Genomic DNA, 20638 nt, shown 5'->3' on the forward strand with positions numbered 1-20638 from the left:
AAACTTTTAAGAAACGACAACTTAGGTTTCTCTAAACGGTGTCGTCTCAACGGAATTGCGTGGTGCCCTTTTTAAAGTGAATGTGGTTTTCTCTAATGCCTAACCCATAAACGATAGTGGTAATTCGATAAGAGACATCATGGTATGCACCATATCCAATAGGGTGCAGTTATGATGTTCGGACACACCATCACACTATGGTGTTCCAGGCGGTATTAATTGTGACACACTTTCCACAATGTCTTAATTGTGTGCCAAACTCGTAACTCAGATATCTCTATGATCATATCATAGACATTTTATCCTCTTGTCACGATGGTCTTCAACTTCACTCTGAAATTACTTGAACCTTTCAATAATTCAGACTTGTGTTTCATCAAGTAAATACACTCAGCATCTACTCAAATCATCTGTGAAGTAAGAACATAACGATATCCACTGCATGCCTCAGCACTCATTGGACTGCATACATCAAAATGTATTACTTCCAACAAGTTGCTCTCTTGTTCCATCTTACTGAAAATGAGGCCTTTCAGTCATCTTGCCCATGTGGTATGATTTGCATGTCTCAAGTGATTCAAAATCACGTGAGTCCAAACGATCCATCTGCATGGAGTTTCTTCATACCAATAGACATGGTTCGCATGTCTCAATCTTTTCAAAAACGAGTGAGTCCAAAGATCCATCTACATGGAGCTTCTTCATGCGTTCTATACCAATATGACTCAAATGGCAGTGCCACAAGTATGTGGTACTATCATTATTATTTTATATCTTTTGGCACGAACATGTGTATCACTGCGATCGAGATTCATTTTAGGTGCAAGACCATTGAAGATATTATTCAAATAAACAGAGTAACCATTATTCTCCTTAAATGAATAACCGTATTGCAATAAACATAATCCAATCATGTTTATGATCAACGCAAACACCAAATAACAATTATTTAGGTTTAGCACCAATCTCGATGGTAGAGGGAGCATGCGATGCTTGATCACATCAACCTTGGAAACACTTCCAACACATATCATCATCTCACCTTTAGCTAGTCTCCGTTTATTCCGCAGATTTTATTTTGAGTTACTAACACTTAGCAACCGAACCAGTATCTAATACCTTGGTGCTGCTAGGAGTACTAGTAAAGTACACATTCATATAATGTATATCCAATATACTTCTGTCGACCTTGCCTGCCTTCTCATCTACCAAGTATCTAGGGTAGTTCTGTTTCAGTGACCGTTCCCCTCATTACAGAAGCACTTAGTCTCGGGTTTGGGTTCAACCTTGGGATTCTTCACTAGAGCAGCAAATGATTTGTTGTTTCATGAAGTTTCCCTTTTGCCCTTGCCCTTCTAGAAACTAGTGGTTTTACTAACCATCAACAATTGATGCTCCTACTTGATTTCTACTTTCGCGGTGTCAAACATCGCGAGTTGCTCAAGGATCATCATATCTATCCCTGATATGTTATAGTTCATCACGAAGCTCTAATAGCTTGGTGGCAGTGACTATGGAGAACCATCACTATCTCATCTGGAAGATTAACTCCCACTCGATTCAAGCGATTGTGGCACTCAGACAATCTGAGCACATGCTCAACGATTGAGATTTTCTCCCTTAGTCTGCAGGCTTAAGAAACTTGTCAGAGGTCTCATACCTCTTGACGTGGGCACTAGTCTGAAATCCCAATTTCAGTCTTCGGAACATCTTATATGTTCTGCAACGTTTCAAAACATCTTTGGTGCCACAATTCTAGACCGTTAGCATTACGCACTGAACTATCACGTAGTCATCAAAACGTGTATGTCAGATGTTCCGCAACATCTACAGACGACGCTGAGGTTCAGCACACCGTGCGGTGCATTAAGGACATAAGCCTTTTGTGCAGCAATGAGGACAATCCTCAGTTTTACGGACCCAGCCCGCATAATTGCTACTACCAACTTTCAACTAAATTTTCTCTAGGAACATATCTTAAACAGTAGAACTAAAGCGTAAGCTATGACATAATTTGCAAAGACCTTTTGACTATGTTCATGATAATTAAGTTCATCTGATTATTTAATGAACTCCCACTCAGATGGACATCCCTCTAGTCATCTAAGTGATACATGATCCGAGTCAAACTAGGCCGTGTCCGATCATCACGTGAGACGGACTAGTCATCATCGGTGAACATCTCCATGTTGATCGTATCTACTATATGACTCATGTTCGACCTTTCGGTCTCTTGTGTTCCGAGGCCATGTCTATACATGCTAGGCTCGTCAAGTCAACCTAAGTGTTTCGCATGTGTTCCGAGGCCATGTCTGTACATGCTAGGCTCGTCAGCACCCGTTGTATGCGAACGTTAGAATCTATCACACCCGATCTTCACGTGGTGCTTCGAAACAACGAACCTTCGCAACGGTGCACAGTTAGGGGGAACACGTCTCTTGAAATTTTTGTGAGGGATCATCTTATTTATGCTACCGTCATTCTAAGCAAATAAGATCTAAACATGACAAACATCACATGCAAATCATAAAGTGACGTGATATGGCCAATATCATCTTGCGCCTTTTGATCTCCATCTTCGAGGCGCGGCATGATCACCTTCGTCACCGGCATGACACCATGATCTCCATCATCATGATCTCCATCATCGTGTCTTCATGAAGTTGTCTCGCCAACTATTACTTCTACTACTATGGCTAACGATTAGCAATAAAGTAAAGTAATTACATGGCGTTTTCATTGACACGCAGGTCATACAATAAATTAAGACAACTCCTATGGCTCCTGCCCGTTGTCATACTCATCGACATGCAAGTCGTGATTCCTATTACAAGAACATGATCAATCTCATACATCACATATATCATTCATCACATCCTTTTGGCCATATCACATCACATAGCATACCCTGCAAAAACAAGTTAGACGTCCTCTAATTGTTGTTGCATGTTTTACGTGGCTGCTATGGGTTTCTAGCAAGAACGTTTCTTACCTACGCAAAAACCACAACGTGATATGCCAATTTCTATTTACCCTTCATAAGGACCCTTTTCATCGAATCCGATCCGACTAAAGTAGGAGAGACAGACACCCGCTAGCCACCTTATGCAACTAGTGCATGTCAGTCGGTGGAACCTGTCTCACGTAAGTGTACGTGTAAGGTCGGTCCGGGCCGCTTCATCCCACGATGCCGCCGAATCAAGATAAGACTAGTAACGTCAAGTAAATTGACAAAATCGACGCCCACAACTACTTTGTGTTCTACTCGTGCATAGAAACTACGCATAGACCTAGCTCATGATGCCACTGTTGGGGAACGTAGCAGAAATTCAAAATTTTCTACGCATCACCAAGATCAATCTATGGAGTAATCTAGCACCGAGGGGAAGGGGAGTGCATCTACATACCATTGTAGATCGTGATGCGGAAGCGTTGCAAGAACGCGGATGAAGGAGCCGTACTCGTAGCGATTCAGATCGCGATTGATTCCGATCTAAACGCCGAACCACGGCGCCTCCGCGTTCAACACACGTGCAGCCCGGTGACGTCTCCCATGCCTTGATCCAGCAAGGAGAGAGGGAGAGGTTGGGGAAGACTCCGTCCAGCAGCAGCACGACGGCGTGGTGGTGGTGGAGGAGCACGGCACTCCAGCAGGGCTTCGCCAAGCACTGCGAGAGACGAGGAGGGAGAGGGGTAGGGCTGCGCCAAGAGAGAGAGAGAGATGTTCTCATGTGTATGGCAGCCCCAAACCCCCACTATATATAGGGGAAGGGGGAGGGGCTGCGCCCCCATCTAGGGTTCCCCCCCAAGGGGTGCGGCAAGCCCTAGATGCATCTAGGGGGGCGGCCAAGGGGGGAGAGAGGGGGGGCGCACCACTAGGTGGGCCTTAGGCCCATCTAAGCCTAGGGTTTCCCCCTTCCCCCTTTCCCTACGCCTTGGGCCCCTTGTGGGAGGCGCACCAGCCCACCTAGGGGCTGGTCCCTTCCCACACTTGGCCCACGCAGCCCTCTGGGACCGGTGGCCCCACCTGGTGGACCCCCGGGACCCTCCCGGTGGTCCCGGTACGTTACCGATAGCACCCGAAACTTTTCCGGTGACCAAAAATGGACTTCCCATATATAAATCTTTACCTCCGGACCATTCCGGAACTCCTCATGACGTCCGGGATCTCATCCGGGACTCCGAACAACATTCGGTAACCACGTATATCTATTCCCTATAACCCTAGCATCATCGAACCTTAAGTGTGTAGACCCTACGGGTTCGGGAACCATGCAGACATGACCGAGACGTTCTCCGGCCAATAACCAACAGCGGGATCTGGATACCCATGTTGGCTCCCACATGTTCCACAATGATCTCATCGGATGAACCACGATGCCGGGGATTCAATCAATCCCGTATACAATTCCCTTTGTCAATCGGTATACTACTTGCCCGAGATTCGATCGTCGGTATCCCGATACCTTGTTCAGTCTCGTTACCGGCAAGTCTCTTTACTCGTTCCGTAACACATCGTCCCGTGATCAACTCCTTGGTCACATTGTGCACATTATGATGATGTACTACCGAGTGGGCCCAGAGATACCTCTTCGTTTACACGGAGTGACAAATCCCAGTCTCGATTCGTGCCAACCCAACAGACACTTTCGGAGATACCTGTAGTGCACCTTTATAGTCACCCAGTTACGTTGTGACGTTTGGTACACCCAAAGCATTCCTACGGTATCCGGGAGTTGCACAATCTCATGGTCTAAGGAAATGATACTTGACATTAGAAAAGCTCTTAGCAAACGAACTACACGATCTTGTGCTAGGCTTAGGTTTGGGTCTTGTCCATCACATCATTCTCCTAATGATGTGATCCCGTTATCAACGACATCCAATGTCCATGGTCAGGAAACCGTAACCATCTATTGATCAACGAGCTAGTCAACTAGAGGCTTACTAGGGACATGGTGTTGTCTATGTATCCACACATGTATCTGAGTTTCCTATCAATACAATTCTAGCATGGATAATAAACGATTATCATGAACAAGGAAATATAATAATAACCAATTTATTATTGCCTCTAGGGCATATTTCCAACACCACAACCAAGGGAGAACTGCGTGCGGGTCCTGAAAACTGGTAGAGTGATCATTAAAGATACCACCTAGGAATTCCCTTATACGTCAGTGCTTCTTGCCGTCTTGGTGTATCTATCCTTTCGAAAGGACCGGTGATCAGGTCGTCGGAAATAGCCTATGGAAAATAAACCTGAAAAGGATAAAAAAGAAAAAGTGAATGTATGTGTGTCCAGGGAGGGGTCTAGCCCTATTATGGATCACAATCTGGTTAAGCCTCCGTCTATGTCCATGGTATTTTGAGTGCGTAGTTATGTACGCGCGGTACGAATGCCGCCGCTTGTTCGGGACTGGGACGGAGGCCGAATTGCTAGTCGAGCTCTTGACGAGTTGGGTTGTCCTGCTGCAGAGTAGTCCGGACTAGTTTGACAGTGTCCGGGAGCTCGGCTTCCAAATTAAGGTTCTGCTTGAGAAGGCCGCTCTGTACTTCTGCTGCTAAAGCAGCGGTGCGCTCCTCGGTACGAAGGGAGCGTTCCGTGTTTCCATTGACTGTTATGACGCCGCGTGGTCCGGGCATCTTGAGCTTGAGATAAGCATAGTGTGGCACTTCATTGAATCGAGCAAATGCGGTTCGTCCCAGCAGTGTGTGATAGCCGCTGCGAAAGGGGACGATATCGAAGATCAATTCTTCGTTTCGGAAGTTGTCCGGGGATCCGAAGACAACCTCTAGTGTGATTGAGCCCGTACAGCGGGCCTCTACACCTGGTATGACTCCTTTAAAGGTAGTCTTTGTGGGCTTGATCCTTGAGGGATTAATGCCCATTTTGGGCGCTGTATCATGATAGAGCAGGTTCAGGCTGCTGCCACCATCCATCAGGACTCGCGTGAGATGGAATCCATCAATGATTGGGTCGAGGACCAGTGCGGCTGAACCGCCGTGACGGATACTCGTCGGATGGTCCCTGCGATCGAAAGTGATCGGACAGGAAGACCATGGGTTGAACTTTGGGGCGACTGGCTCCATCGCGTAGATGGCCCTGAGCGTGTGTTTGCGCTCCCTCTTGGGGATATGGGTAGCGTATATCATGTTAACTGTTTTAATTGGGGGAGGACTTCTTCTGTCCCCCTATGTTCGGCCGATGGGACTCCTCATCATCGTTCTTGCTTTGCGACCCCTTCTCCTTGTTTTCGGCATTTAATTTGCCGGCCTGTTTAAAAACCAAATAGTCTCTGTTGGTGTGATTGGCTGGTTTGTCTGGGGTGCCATGGATCTAGCATGGACGATCGAGTATGCGGTCCAAGCTGGATGGGCCCGGATTGTTTCTTTTATATGGCTTCTTCCGCTGGCCGGACTTGGAGCCACTGAATCCGGCGTTGACTACCGTGTCGTCGGTATTGTCACCGTTGCTTCGACGCTTGTGCCTGTTGCGTCAGGGCTTGCCGTTGCTGTTTTTGGTCTCAGAGGTGCCAGCTTCGCTTGCAGTGTTATTGCTACGTGCTAGCCAACTATCCTCGCCCGCACAAAAACAGGTCATGAGTGCCGTGAGGGCTGCCATGGACTTCGGCTTTTCTTGGCCGAGGTGACGAGCGAGCCATTCGTCACGGATGTTATGCTTAAAGGCCTCTAGGGCTTCGGCATCCGGACATTCGACGATCTGGTTCTTTTTAGTTAGGAACCTGGTCCAGAATTTCCTGGCTGACTCTCCGGGTTGTTGAACTATGTGACTTGAGTCATCGGCGTCTAGAGGTCGTACGTATGTACCTTGGAAGTTGTCACGGAAGGCCTCTTCCAAGTCCTCCCAGCTGCCAATAGAGTTTTCAGGCAGACTGTTTAACCAGTGCCGAGCTGGCCCTTTGAGTTTTAGCGGGAGGTATTTGATGGCGTGAAGGTCATCACCGCGGGCCATATGAATATGGAGAAGAAAATCCTCAATCCATACCGCGGGATCTGTTGTTCCATCATATGATTCGATATTCACGGGTTTAAACCCTTCTGGGAATTCATGCTCCATTACTTCGTCAGTGACGCAAAGGGGGTGTGCGGCGCCTCTGTATCGGGCCAAGTCGCGACGTAGTTCGGATGTAGTCTGTCTGCGATTTTCGGCCGGGCGTGGTTATGTTTGTCATGTCCGGCAAAATGGTCATCGTCGCGCGTCAGGGCATGCCCCCGCGATCCGTAGATCGATCTGGTCAGACCTGTTTTGTTTTTTAGGTCCTGCCGCGGGTCATATGTATAACCCCGAGTTGTTTTATCTCTTACTTTACGGTGAGGTAGGACTGGCTGGTGTTCGGCTTGAGGTGCCGCTTTATCCCGGCCACGTGGTGGTTGGTCAGCCGCATTACGCGCTGATGGTACGGGCTCCAACGCCTCGTCATCGAATTGGGGTAACAATTTGCGCTTCGGGTAACTTTTAGTTGGGCGATCGAGGCCGTATTCCTCGGCTGCCAGGACATTAGTCCATCTGTCGTTGAGCAGGTCTTGATCAGCTTGAAGCTGCTACTGCTTCTTTTTCAGGCTCCTCGCAGTGGCTATTAGCCGGCGCTTAAAGCGCTCCTGCTCGAGAGGTTCCTCCGGCATGATGAAATCCTCACTGCCGAGGCTCACCTCGTCCTTGGAGAGTGGAAGATAATTACTGTCCTCCAAGTCTTCTTTTACGGCCTGTTCATCAGGGCTGACTCGCCCGTCCTCCCGTTCGTCCTATTCAGAGGTTGGCTCAACGGGGTATTCCTTCTCTTTGGCATCATCCGCAGTATTTTTTTTAATCGTGCCGGTATCGCTATCTTTTTCACGCCATGATTTAGAGCAGCGCGGCTGAGGTCGGCGATCTGGCTGTGTCTCCGGAGGTTTATCCTTGACTGGATCCTTCTCGTCATCGCCATTGTTCTCTTTAGGTGAATCCACCATGTACACGTCGTACGAAGAAGTGGTCATCCAGCGCCCGGTAAACGGGGGTTTTGGCCCTGCTCCTCTTCGGCATCGTTGTCCATACCGTCGATGTCTTCGGAGCCGTAATCGAGCATGTCGGTTAAGTCTTCGACAGTGGCTATGAAGTAGGCGGTGGGTGAGAAGCGAAATTCTCCGTCATCAACCTCCAGTTCGAACCGGATATAATTCGGGTGTGAGTCCCCCACTAAGGAGAGTGTTTTTAATGAGTTTAGCACGTCGCCTAAAGGCGAGTGCCGGAAGATGTCCACGGAGCTGAATTCGACGATCGATGCCTGATCAAGCTCGACGTGCGCGGACGCACATGGTTTGGAACCTGTAGCCGGAAACGAGTCTGAGGTTCCGGTGACAGAGATCCCACCCGAGGTTGGGTCTGTGTGCGGCTCCGACGCCGTTGAGTCTGCGGCTTCCGTGGCGGGGTTGAGCTTTCCATCCTCGGATGGCGCGATCTGCTCCGGATCTAGGGCCACAGCGGTTACACGCGCTATCTCCTGGGTGTGGTCTGATGACAGATTTAAGTCATGTTCATCGTGGTGGCAGGGAGCGGCTGCCGTGGGCGCGAATCCATCGAAGATCAAGTCCCCGCGGATATCAGCGACGTAGTTCAAGCTTCCAAATCTGACCTGATGGCCAGGGGCGTAGCTTTTGATCTGCTCTTGATGGCCAAGCGAGTTGGCCCGCAGTGCGAAGCCGCCGAATACGAAGATCTGTCCGGGGAGGAAGACTTCCCCCTGGACAGCATTGTTGTAGATAATTGACGGGGCCATCAAACCTTTTGAAGACGACGCAGCAGAACTCTCAATGAAAGCACCAATGTCGGTGTCAAAACCGGCAGACCTCGGGTAGGGGGTCCCGAACTGTGCGTCTAAGGTTGATGGTAACAGGAGACGGGGGACACAATGTTACCTAGGTTTGGGCCCTCTCTATGGAGGTAATACCCTACTCCCTGCTTGATTGATCTTGATGAATATGAGTATTACAAGAGTTGATCTACCTCGAGATCGCAATGGCTAAAACCCTAAAAGTCTAGCCTGTATGACTATGATTATGATTGCCCCTACGGACTAAGCCCTCCGGTTTATATAGACATCGGAGGGGACTAGGGTTGTACAAAGTCGGTTACAGAAAAAGGAATCTTCATATCAGGGCGCCAAGCTTGCCTTCCACGCCAAGGAGAACTCATCCGGACACGGGAGAGAGTCTTCGGTCTTGTATCTTCACAGCCCATCAGTCCGGCCCACGTACCATAGTCTGGACGCCCGAGGACCCCTTAATCCAGGACTCCCTCAGCGACCCCCACCCTTGTGGGCCCCTCGTGACTCAACCGACCTATTTCTTCCGCCTATATATTCTCAACTATCCCAAAAACTTCCACGGGAGCCACGAAACCACTTTTCCACCGCTCCAACCTTCTGTACCCGTGAGATCCCATATAGGGGCCTTTTTCGGCGTCCTGCCGGAGGGGGATTCGATCACGGAGGGCTTCTACGTCAACACCATTGCCTCTCCAATGAAGCGTGAGTAGTTTGCCACAGACCTACAGGTTCATAGCTAGTAGCTAGATGGCTTCTTCTCTCTCTTTGATTCTCAATACAAAGTTCCCCTCGATGTTCTTGGAGATCTATTCGATGTAATACTCTTTTGCGGTGTGTTTGCCGAGATCCGATGAATTGTGGATTTATGATCAGCTTATCTATGAATATTATTTAAATCTCCTCTAAATTCTTATATGCATGATTTGATATCTTTGCAAGTCTCTTCGAACTATCGATTTGGTTTGGCCAACTAGATTGGTTTTTCTTGCAATGGGAGAAGTGCTTAGCTTTGGGTTCAATCTTGCGGTGCTCGATCCTAGTGACAGAAGGGGAACTGACACGTATTGTATTGTTGACATCGAGGATAAAAAGATGGGGTTTTCATCATATTGCTTGAGTTAATTCCTCTACATCATGTCATCTTGCTTAAAGCGTTACTACGTTCTTTATGAACTTAATACTCTAGATGCATGTTGGACAGCGGTTGATGTGTGGAGTAATAGTAGTAGATGCAGGCAGGAGTCGGTCTACTTGACATGGACGTGATGCCTATATTCATGATCATTGCCTTAGATATCGTCATAACTTTGCGCTTTTCTATCAATTTCTCGGCAGTAATTTGTTCACCCACCGTAATATTTTCTATCTTGAGAGAAGCCTCTTGTGAAACCTATGGCCCCGGGTCTACTTTCCATCATATAACTTTTTGATCTACAATTTTAGTTTCCTATTTACTTTCTTTGCAATATTTTACTTTCCGTTCCATAAACTAAAAATACCAAAAATATTACTTTGCCGTTTATCCATCTTTATCAGATCTCACTTTGCAAATAACTGTGAAGGGATTGACAACCCTTTATCGCGTTGGGTGCAAGTTGGTGTTTGTCTGTGTAGGTATTCGATGGCTTGTGCGTTGTCTCCTACTGGATTGATACCTTGGTTCTCAAAAGCTGAGGGAAATACTTACTCTACTTTGTTGCATTACCCTTTCCTCTTCAAGGGAAAAACCAACGCAAGCTCAAGGTAGCAGGAAGAACTTCTGGCGCCGTTGCTGGGGAGATCTACGCCAAGCCGAAACATACCAAGTACCCATCATAAAATCTCATCCCTCGTATTACATTATTCGTCATTCGCCTCTCGTTTTCCTCTCCCCCACTTCTAAAACGATTTTCGAAAAGCTTCGCCTTTTCTTCGCCCTCTTCCGTCCGTCTTCTTCGCTTGCTTTTTGTGTGCTCGTGTGTTGGATTGCTTGGTTTGTCACGATGGCTCAAGAGAATACCAAATTGTGTGACTTTTCCAATACCAACAATAATGATTTTATTAGTACTCCGATTGCTCCCGCTACTAATGCGGAATCTTGTGAAATTAATACCGCTTTGTTGAATCTTGTTATGAAAGATCAATTTTCCGGCCTTCCCAATGAAGATGTCGCATCCCATCTTAATAATTTCATTGATTTGTGTGATATGCAAAAGAAAAAAAGACGTGGATAATGATTTGTTAAGTTGAAGCTATTTTCGTTCTCGCTTCGAGATCGTGCTAAAACTTGGTTTTTATCTTTGTCTAAAAATAGTATTGATTCATGGAATAAGTGTAAAGATGCTTTTATTTCCAAGTATTTTCCTCCCGCTAAGATCATCTCCCTTAAGAACAATATTATGAATTTTAAGAAACTTGATCATGAACATGTTACACAATCTTTGGAGAGGATGAAATTAATGATTAGAAATTGCCCCACTCATGGCTTGAATTTGTGGATATTATACAAAAAAATATGTCGGACTGAATTTTGCTTCTAGAAATCTTTTAGATTCGGCCTCGGGAGGTACTTTTATGGAAATTATGTTAGGAGAAGCTATCAAACTCGTAGATAGTATTATGGTTAATTATTCTCAATGGCATACTGAAAGATTTTCCACTAGTAAAAAAGTGCATGCGTTTGAAAAGATTAATGTTTTGAGTGGAAAGATGGATGAGCTTATGAAATTATTTGCTATTAAGAGTGATCCTATTGATCCTAATGATATGCCTTTGTCTACTTTGATTGAAAACAATAATGAATCTATGGATGTGAATTTTGTTGGTAGGAACAATTTTGGTAATAACGCGTATAGAGGTAATTTTAATCCTAGGTCGTTCCATTGTAATTCCTCTAATAATTATGGTAATTCCTACAACAATTCTTATGGAAATTATAATAAGATGCCCTCTGAATTTGAGAATAGTGTTAAAGAATTTATAAGTTCACAAAAGAATTTCAATGCCTTGATTGAAGAGAAACTGCTTAAGATTGATGATTTGGCTAGGAACATGGATAGAAATTGTCTTGATGTTGATTCTTTGAAACTTAGATCTGATCCACCTAAGCATCATATCAATGAGTCTCTCAAAGCCATGAGAATTTCCATTGATGAGTGCAAAGAAAGAACCGCTAAGATGCGTGCTAAAAAAGATTGGTTTATAAAAGCGTGTTCTTCTAGTTTCTATAAGAATAAGGATGAAGATCTTAAAGTGATTGATGTGACTCCTATTGAATCTTTGTTTTCCAATTTAAATCTTGATAAAGATGGGACTAGAGATGAGTCAACTTTAGTTAGAAGGCGTCCCAATGATTCGGAGTTTTTAGATCTTGATGCAAAAATTGATAAAAGTGGGATTGGAGAGGTCAAAACTTTAAGTAGCAATGAACCCACTCTTTTGGATTTCAAGGAATTTAATTATGATAATTGTTCTTTAATAGATTGTATTTCCTTGTTGCAATCCATGTTGAATTCTCCTCATGCTTATAATCAAAAGAAAGCTTTTACTAAACATATCATTGATGCTATGATGCAGTCTTTTGAAGAAAAGCTTGAATTGGAAGTTTCTATTCCTAGAAAACTTTATGATGAGTGGGAACCTACTATTAAGATTAAGATTAAAGATTATGAATGCCATGCTTTGTGTGATTTGGGTGCTAGTGTTTCCACGATTCCAAAAACTTTGTGTGATGTGTTAGGTTTCCGTGAATTTGATGATTGTTCCTTAAATTTTCATCTTGCAGATTCAACTATTAAGAAATATATGGGAAGGATCAATGATGTTCTTATTGTTGCAAATAGGAATTATGTGCCCGTAGATCTCATTGTTCTTGATATAGATTTCAATCCTACATGTCCTATTATTATTGGTAGACCTTTCCTTAGAACGATTGGTGCAATTATTGATATGAAAGAAGGAAACATTAGATTTCAATTTCCGTTAAGAAAAGGCATGGAACACTTCCCTACAAAGAAAATTAAATTGCCTTATGAATCTATTATGAGAGCCACTTATGGATTACATTCCAAAGATGATAACACGTAGATCTATTCGTGTTTTTATGCCTAGCTAAGGGCGTTAAACAATAGCGCTTGTTGGGAGGCAACCCAATTTTATTTTTGTTTTTTCTTTTTAGGTTCTGTTTTGTAATAAATATTTCATCTAGCCTCTGGTTAGATATGGTTTTGTGTTTTAATTAATGTTTGTGCCAAGTAAAACCTTTGGGATAGCTTATGGTAATAGTTGATTTGATCATGCTGAAAAAACAAAAACTTATGCGCTCAGTCCCAGAATTTTTAAAAATCACAGGAGCGTTGAATAATTCTTAATTTTTTACTGTATATTGACATACAAATTTTCCAGGTCTTCCTAATTTTTCGGGATTTTTGGAGTTATATAAATATGCGAACAATTCAGATTACTACAGGAGGTTCTGTTTTTGACAGATTCTGTTTTTCGCGTGTTGTTTGCTTATTTTGATGCATCTATGGCTAGTATTGGGGGGTATGAACCATGGAAAGTTGGAATACAGTAGATATTACACCAATATAAATAAAGAACGAGTTCACAATAGTAACAAAAGTGGTGATTTATTTTCTTATACTAACGAAGCTTATGAGATTTTCTGTTGAGTTTTGTGTTGTGAAGTTTTCAAGTATTGGGTAAGGATTTTATGGACTCTGGAATAAGGAGTGGCAAGAGCCTAAGCTTGGGGATGCCCAAGGCACCCCAAGATAATATTCAATGATACCAAGAGCCTAAGCTTGGGGATGCCCCGGAAGGCATCCCCTCTTTCATCTTCGTCTATCGGTAACTTTACTTGAGGCTATATTTTTATTCACCATATGATATGTGTTTTGCTTGGAACGTCTTGTATGATTTGAGTCTTTACTTTTCAGTTTGCCACAATCATTCTTGTTGTACACACCTTTTGAGATAGACATGCATGAATCATGATGTATTAGAATACTCTATGTGCTTCACTTATATCTTTTGAGCTAGGCAAATTTTTCTCTAGTGCTTCACTTGTATTTTTTAGAGCACGGTGGTGGTTTTATTTTATAGAAATTGATGAACTCTCGTACTTCACTTATATTATTTTGGAAGTCTTTAGAAACAGCATGGTAATTTTCTTTGGTTATAAAATTAGTCCTAATATGATAGGCATCCAAGAGGAATATAATAAAAACTTTCATATAAACTGCATTGAATACTATGAGAAGTTTGATTCCTTATGATTGTTTTGAGATATGAAGATGGTGATATTAAAGTCATGCTAGTGAGTAGTTGTGAATTTGAGAAATACTTGTGTTAAAGTTTGTGAGTCCCGTAGCATGCACGTATGGTGAACTGTTATGTGATGAAGTCGGAGCATGATTTATTTATTGATTGTCTTCCTTATGAGTGGCGGTCAGGGACGAGCGATGGTCTTTTACTACCAATCTATCCCCCTAGGAGCATGCGCGTAGTACTTTGTTTCAATAACTAATAGATTTTTGCAATAAGTATGTGAGTTCTTTATGACTAATGTCGAGTCCATGGATTATACGCACTCTCACCTTTCCGCCATTACTAGCCTCTCTAGTACCGCACAACTTTCGCCGGTACCATAAACCCACCATATACCTTCCTCAAAACAGCCACCATACCTACCTATTTTGGCATTTTCATAGCCATTTCGAGATATATTGCCATGCAACTTTCCACCGTTCCGTTTATTATGACACGCATCATTATTGTCGTATTGCTTTGCATGATCATGTAGTTGACATCGTATTTGTGGCAAAGCCACCATTCATAATTTTTTCATACATGTCACTCTTGATTCATTGCACATCCCGGTACACCGCCGGAGGCATTTATATAGAGTCATATTTTGTTCTAAGTATCGAGTTGTAAGTAAATAAAAGTGTGATGATCTTCATTATTAGAGCATTGTCCCATGTGAGGAAAGGATGATGGAGACTATGATTCCCCCACAAGTCGGGATGAGACTCCAGACAAAAAAAGAGGCCAAACAATGAGAGAAGGACCAAATAAAAAAATATGAGAGAAAAGAGAGAAGGGGCAATGCTACTATCCTTTTACCACACTTGTGCTTCAAAGTAGCACCATGATCTTCATGGTAGAGAGTCTCCTATGATATCACTTTCATATACTAGTGGGAATTTTCATTATAGAACTTGGCTTGTATATTCCAATGATGGGCTTCCTCAAAATGCCCTAGGTCTTCGTGAGCAAGTGAGTTGGATGCACACCCACTTAGTTTTCATTTTGAGCTTTCATAAACTTATAGCTCTAGTGCATCCGTTGCATGGCAATCCCTACTCACTCACATTGATATCTATTAATGGGCATCTCCATAGCCCGTTGATACGCCTAGTTGATGTGAGACTATCTCCTTCTTTTTGTCTTCTCCACAACCACCGTCTATTCAACCTATAGCGTTATGTCCATGGCTCAGGCTCATGTATTGCGTGAAACTTAAAAAAGTTTGAGAACATCAAAAGTATGGAACAATTGCTTGGCTTGTCATTGGGGTTGTGCATGATTTGAATATTTTGTGTGATGAAGTTGGAGCATAGCCAGACTATATGATTTTGTAGGGATAAGCTTTCTTTGGCCATGTTATTTTGAGAAGACATATGCTTGAAGTATACTTGAAGTATTATTGCTTTTATGTCAATATTAAAACTTTTGTTTTGAATCTTACGGATCTGAACATTCCTGCCACAATAAAGAGAATTACTTGGATAAATATGTTAGGTAGCATTCCACATCACAAAATCTGTTTTTATCATTTACCTACTCGAGGACGAGCGGGAATTAAGCTTGGGGATGCTTGATACGTCTCCAACGTATCTATAATTTTTTATTGTTCCATGCTATTATATTATCTACATTGGATGTTTTATATGCATTAATATGCTATTTTATATGATTTTTGGGACTAACCTATTAACCTAGAGCCCAGTGCTAGTTCCTGTTTTTTCCTTATTTTAGAGTTTTGCAGAAAAGTAATACCAAGCGGAGTCCAAACGGAATGAAACTTTCATGATGATTTTTATTAGACCAGAAGACATCTAGAGGGATTGGAGTGCACGTCAGGAAAGCCACGAGGCGGCCACAAGGCCGGAAGGCGCGCCCAGGGGGTAGGGCGCGCCCCCCACCCTTGTGGGCCCCTCGTGACTCCATCGACCTATTTCTTCCGCCTATATATTCTCAAATATCCCAAAAACTTCCACGGGAGCCACGAAACCACTTTTCCACTGCCGCAACCTTCTGTACCCGTGAGATCCCATCTAGGGGCCTTTTCCGGCGTCCTGCCGGGGGGGATTCGATCACGGAGGGCTTCTACATCAACACCATTGCCTCTCCGATGAAGCGTGAGTAGTTTACCACAGACCTACGGGTCCATAGCTAGTAGCTAGATGGCTTCTTCGCTCTCTTTGATTCTCAATACAAAGTTCTCCTCGATGTTCTTGGAGATCTATCCGATGTAATACTCTTTTGCGGTGTGTTTGCCGAGATCCGATGAATTGTGGATTTATGATCAGCTTATCTATGAATATTATTTAAATCTCCTCTGAATTATTTTACGCATGATTTGATATCTTTGCAAGTCTCTTCGAACTATCGATTTGGTTTGGCCAACTAGATTGGTTTTTCTTGCAATGGGAGAAGTGCTTAGCTTTGGGTTCAATCTTGCGGTGCTCGATCCTAGTGACAGAAGGGGAACCGACACGTATTGTATTGTTGCCATCGAGGATAAAAAGATGGGGTTTCCATCATATTGCTTGAGTTAATTCCTCTACATCATGTCATCTTGTTTAAAGCGTTAATCAGTTCTTTAGGAACTTAATACTCTAGATGCATGCTGAACATCGGTCGATGTGTGGAGTAATGGTAGTAGATGCAGGCAGGAGTCGGTCTACTTGACACGAACGTGATGCCTATATTCAGGATCATTGCCTTAGATATCATCATAACCTTGCACTTTTTTTATCAATTGCTCGGCAGTAATTTGTACACCTACCGTAATATTTTCTATCTTGAGAGAAGCCTCTAGTGAAACCTATGGCCCCCGGGTCTACTTTCCATCATATAAGTTTTCGATCTACAATTTTAGTTTCCTATTTACTTTCTTTGCAATCTTTTACTTTCCGTTCCATAAACTAAAAATACCAAAAATATTATTTTACCGTTTATCCATCTATATCAGATCTCACTTTGCAAATAACCGTGAAGGAATTGACAACCCCTTTATCGTGTTGGGTGCAAGTTGGTGTTTGTTTGTGCCGGTATTCGGTGGCTTGTGTGTTGTCTCCTACTAGATTGATACCTTGGTTCTCAAAAGTTGAGGGAAATACTTACTCTGCTTTGTTGCATCACCCTTTCCTCTTCAAGGAAAAAACCAATGCAAGCTCAAGAGGTAGCATCGGGCCCAGAGGTACTTTAAGGTTCATGCAGGCCAAGATTCCGGTGCGACTCAGGAAACCAAACGGGCCAAAATTGTATCCAGCGGGCTTGGCTCAGGCTATTGTAGTCTACCAAACGTATCCTAAGAGAGGCAAAGTCTGAATTGGTTGGGAACTTCAAGTACTTGTATAGTGATGATGTTTAGTAGTTTAAGTCTTTTTTGCATGGATATGTTTAAAGTAGTTAAAGTTAGGTAAATGATTCCTGACAGCCGGCCGGCCAAAGCTTCGGATTGCCGCGCGCACGACGTCCAATTGGGGCACATCCAACCCTTCCTATTGTGCCACTTCCTCCACAACATCATCTTCCTTCTCCCCTTGTTTCGTCGCCTACCTCCATGACTCCACCTCACGCATCATTTTGTTTCTCTACTCGCTACAAGCCGCTGGTGTCTGCCTCTTGCCGACACGGTCGCACCGATTTTTGTAGCAAGGGGCGACCGCAGACAACGACACCATGCCCTTTGATGTGCTGCAAATCCAGACCGTGGGGTTGCTCGAAGCTGGACATTGCAAACCACGCGTGGCTACGGTTAAAGGCACTGCTACGAGCATATTCCTAGATGCTGCGAGCTGCACCACCGCATCATCGACTTCATATTGGTCTGGGCGCGGAAATGGGAGTTGTCAGTACGGATGCTGGGAAAGGCAACTGTAGATGCTACATCTAACCATGAGGTTTTCTGGAACCAATAGGGGAGATGTTGGAACCAATGTCGCTAAAAGGTGTAGATGTTGACGGGGGAAAAGCTGGAACCAATGTGGCTGAAAGATGCAATCTTTTGATGGAAATGTTGGAAGTCGCTCATCGGTGTTGCAATGGTGGGTGCAAAAGTTACTACTACAACACGAAAGTTGTAACCGTTGGCTCAAAATGTTGGAACGACAACCCGTTTAGCTATGGCGGGGACGGTGTTGTCGCTTTGGGCTGCAACAGGCAACCCATTTTTTCTTTGTGGGCGACGGTAGTGTCGTGATGGGCTGTAACCGGCAACAAAATACTATAACCAGCAAACTATTTTGCTACAGCGTCGATGGTGGTCCTTTTTTTGCTGACACGATAATGATGATGAAGTAGCGACCTTGACAAAGATGCAACTTCGTTGTTGTCGGTTTGCGTGTCATTCTACGACGCGCGACCGGAGGTGCTGCAACCTCGGGGACGGTCGTGCTGGGACCAATGGGAGGCTTTGCTAAGACAATGGAGAAAGTTGCAGCCCTGTGGGCACGTGCTAGAACTAGCCGACGATGATGTTATGGCTGTTCGAGGGCGTGTGCAGGGGGATAGGACTGTGAGCACCGGCGAGACGGTGCGACAGCGGCGTTATTTGCGAGGGTGGGCGACAGGCTCACAGCTGTGCGGCGAGCGCTGTGGCTAGGTACGCAAGGGAGCGGAGATTTTGAAGGTCGTGTCAGTACTCATGGTCAAGGGGACACAGAAAGATTTGATGCTCCAAGGTAGCTTGATCGTGCGGCTCGCGCAGTGCCGGCTGAGCACTTCCCTTAATGTTATGTGTGAACTTGGTATAATCTATATCTATATCTATATCTATACCTACTAATAAAGCAAGGTGTGTTTCTCCTATTCTTTTATCCATTCATCGCCGAAAAGATTTTTTGTTCTATTTCGAGGTGGTACTAATTTTTTGTGTGTGTATCCGCTAGAAAAGAAAAAAAACATTTGTCCAGAATTCCATACTTAGGTTGCGGGGGCTCTGGCCCAACCAAGCCAGCCCACTTATTATCATGCCCACGCAGTTCGGAAAATCTCATTTGCCGCACCGACGACAAATAGTCGAACCTTCGCACAGGGCACCAGAGACTTGGCCGGCCCGTTTTCATTTTTTAGTGTTCTGTTTCTATTTTTTCTGTTCTTTTCTCTTTCATGTCTTTTTTTCTTTTTTATTTTATATTTTCTCCTTAAACTAAAATTTACAGAATTTCAACTTTTCTTCAAGTACTCAAAATTTGTCCAGAATTCCAAAATTTTGTTCCTGTTTTGAAAAATGTTCGAAACTTCAAAAAATCTTGTTCCAAAATTTTCTCAAAATTTTAAAAAATGTTTGTGTGTAAAAATCTCGAGAGCTTTCTAAAAATTACATTTTATAATATGTTCCATATTCTAAAAATATTCTTGTTTTAGTGATATGTTCACAAATCCGAAATAATTTTTGCGTATAAGAAAACATATTCTACAATTGTTCTAAATATTCAAAATGTGTTCCTTTTTTTAAAAAAAGTCACAACTTCAAAAAAATGTTTGTGTTTTTAATAAAAGGTTCATGTTTTCAAAAAAAGTTAATTCCAAAAAATAAATCCCGTTTCTATTGTTCGTGTTTTTCCCAAAAAAAATATACATAATTTTCAGGAAATATTGTTTGCATTTTTTTAAAACTGTTCGGGATGTTAAAAAAATTCAAGTTCCAAGAATATTCGGCAGTTCATATTTTCTTAAAGTTAAAAAGAATAAAAAATGTTTCAAATATGACGCTATAGTATTTTCTTAAACCCTGATAAAGAAGGGCATCCATGCCTGATTATGCTAATGAAACGGGATTTCTACGATGCGATTAGTAAAACATCCGGTTACGCCGTCATAGAAGAGAGTGATCGAAGCAACCGTGTCTTAAAAGTCGCCAAGCAGCCACCAAATGAGGAGGCAAGCACAACCCCGAAATGGAGGCGGACATGGAGGGAAAAAAGAAGGCAAGAAGACTGCAACTCCTTGCTCTATTGCTCACCGTTGCGGAGACTGATTTTAGTGGACACATCAATTATCTTTCCTGGTGCTTCTCACAAAAAAAATCTCTCCCATTGCAACGTATGGGCATATGTGCTACTCCATGTGACAAATTGGAAATCGTGTGACAAAAGTTATAAAGAACCGTGTGACAAATCTTTGTTGTTTCATGAGTACTGTAGTGGAGTATATGTGAATGTGATGTGAGGAAAAAAAAATGTTGCTGCACGCTGTGGAACCCTTTGCTTAGCATGAGAGGCAATGCACGCGCCAAGCCCCTTTTACGGTAGCGACAGCACTAGTGGAAGACTTCTTTCCGTCTGCATAGGTTCGGTCGTCGTACTGCAGATTCCAAAGCCATCGTCCTAGTACTGTGTTCTTTTCCAAGTCAGTCGTGCTCCTTTCCAAGCCATTTCTTCTATCGAAAGTCTCGTACCGTCAGAATCATTCACACGAGCATTCTCTCACTGTCACTGAAAACCCAGCAATCGGCTAAAATGAATATTTGTGTTAGAAAATCTGAATACAAGGTAGTTTTACAGTCAAACAAGACAGCGGCCCCTATGGACCAC

This window comes from Aegilops tauschii, chromosome 5 (assembly GCF_002575655.3).
Source record: "Aegilops tauschii subsp. strangulata cultivar AL8/78 chromosome 5, Aet v6.0, whole genome shotgun sequence".
In the NCBI taxonomy this organism is placed as follows: domain Eukaryota; kingdom Viridiplantae; phylum Streptophyta; class Magnoliopsida; order Poales; family Poaceae; genus Aegilops; species Aegilops tauschii.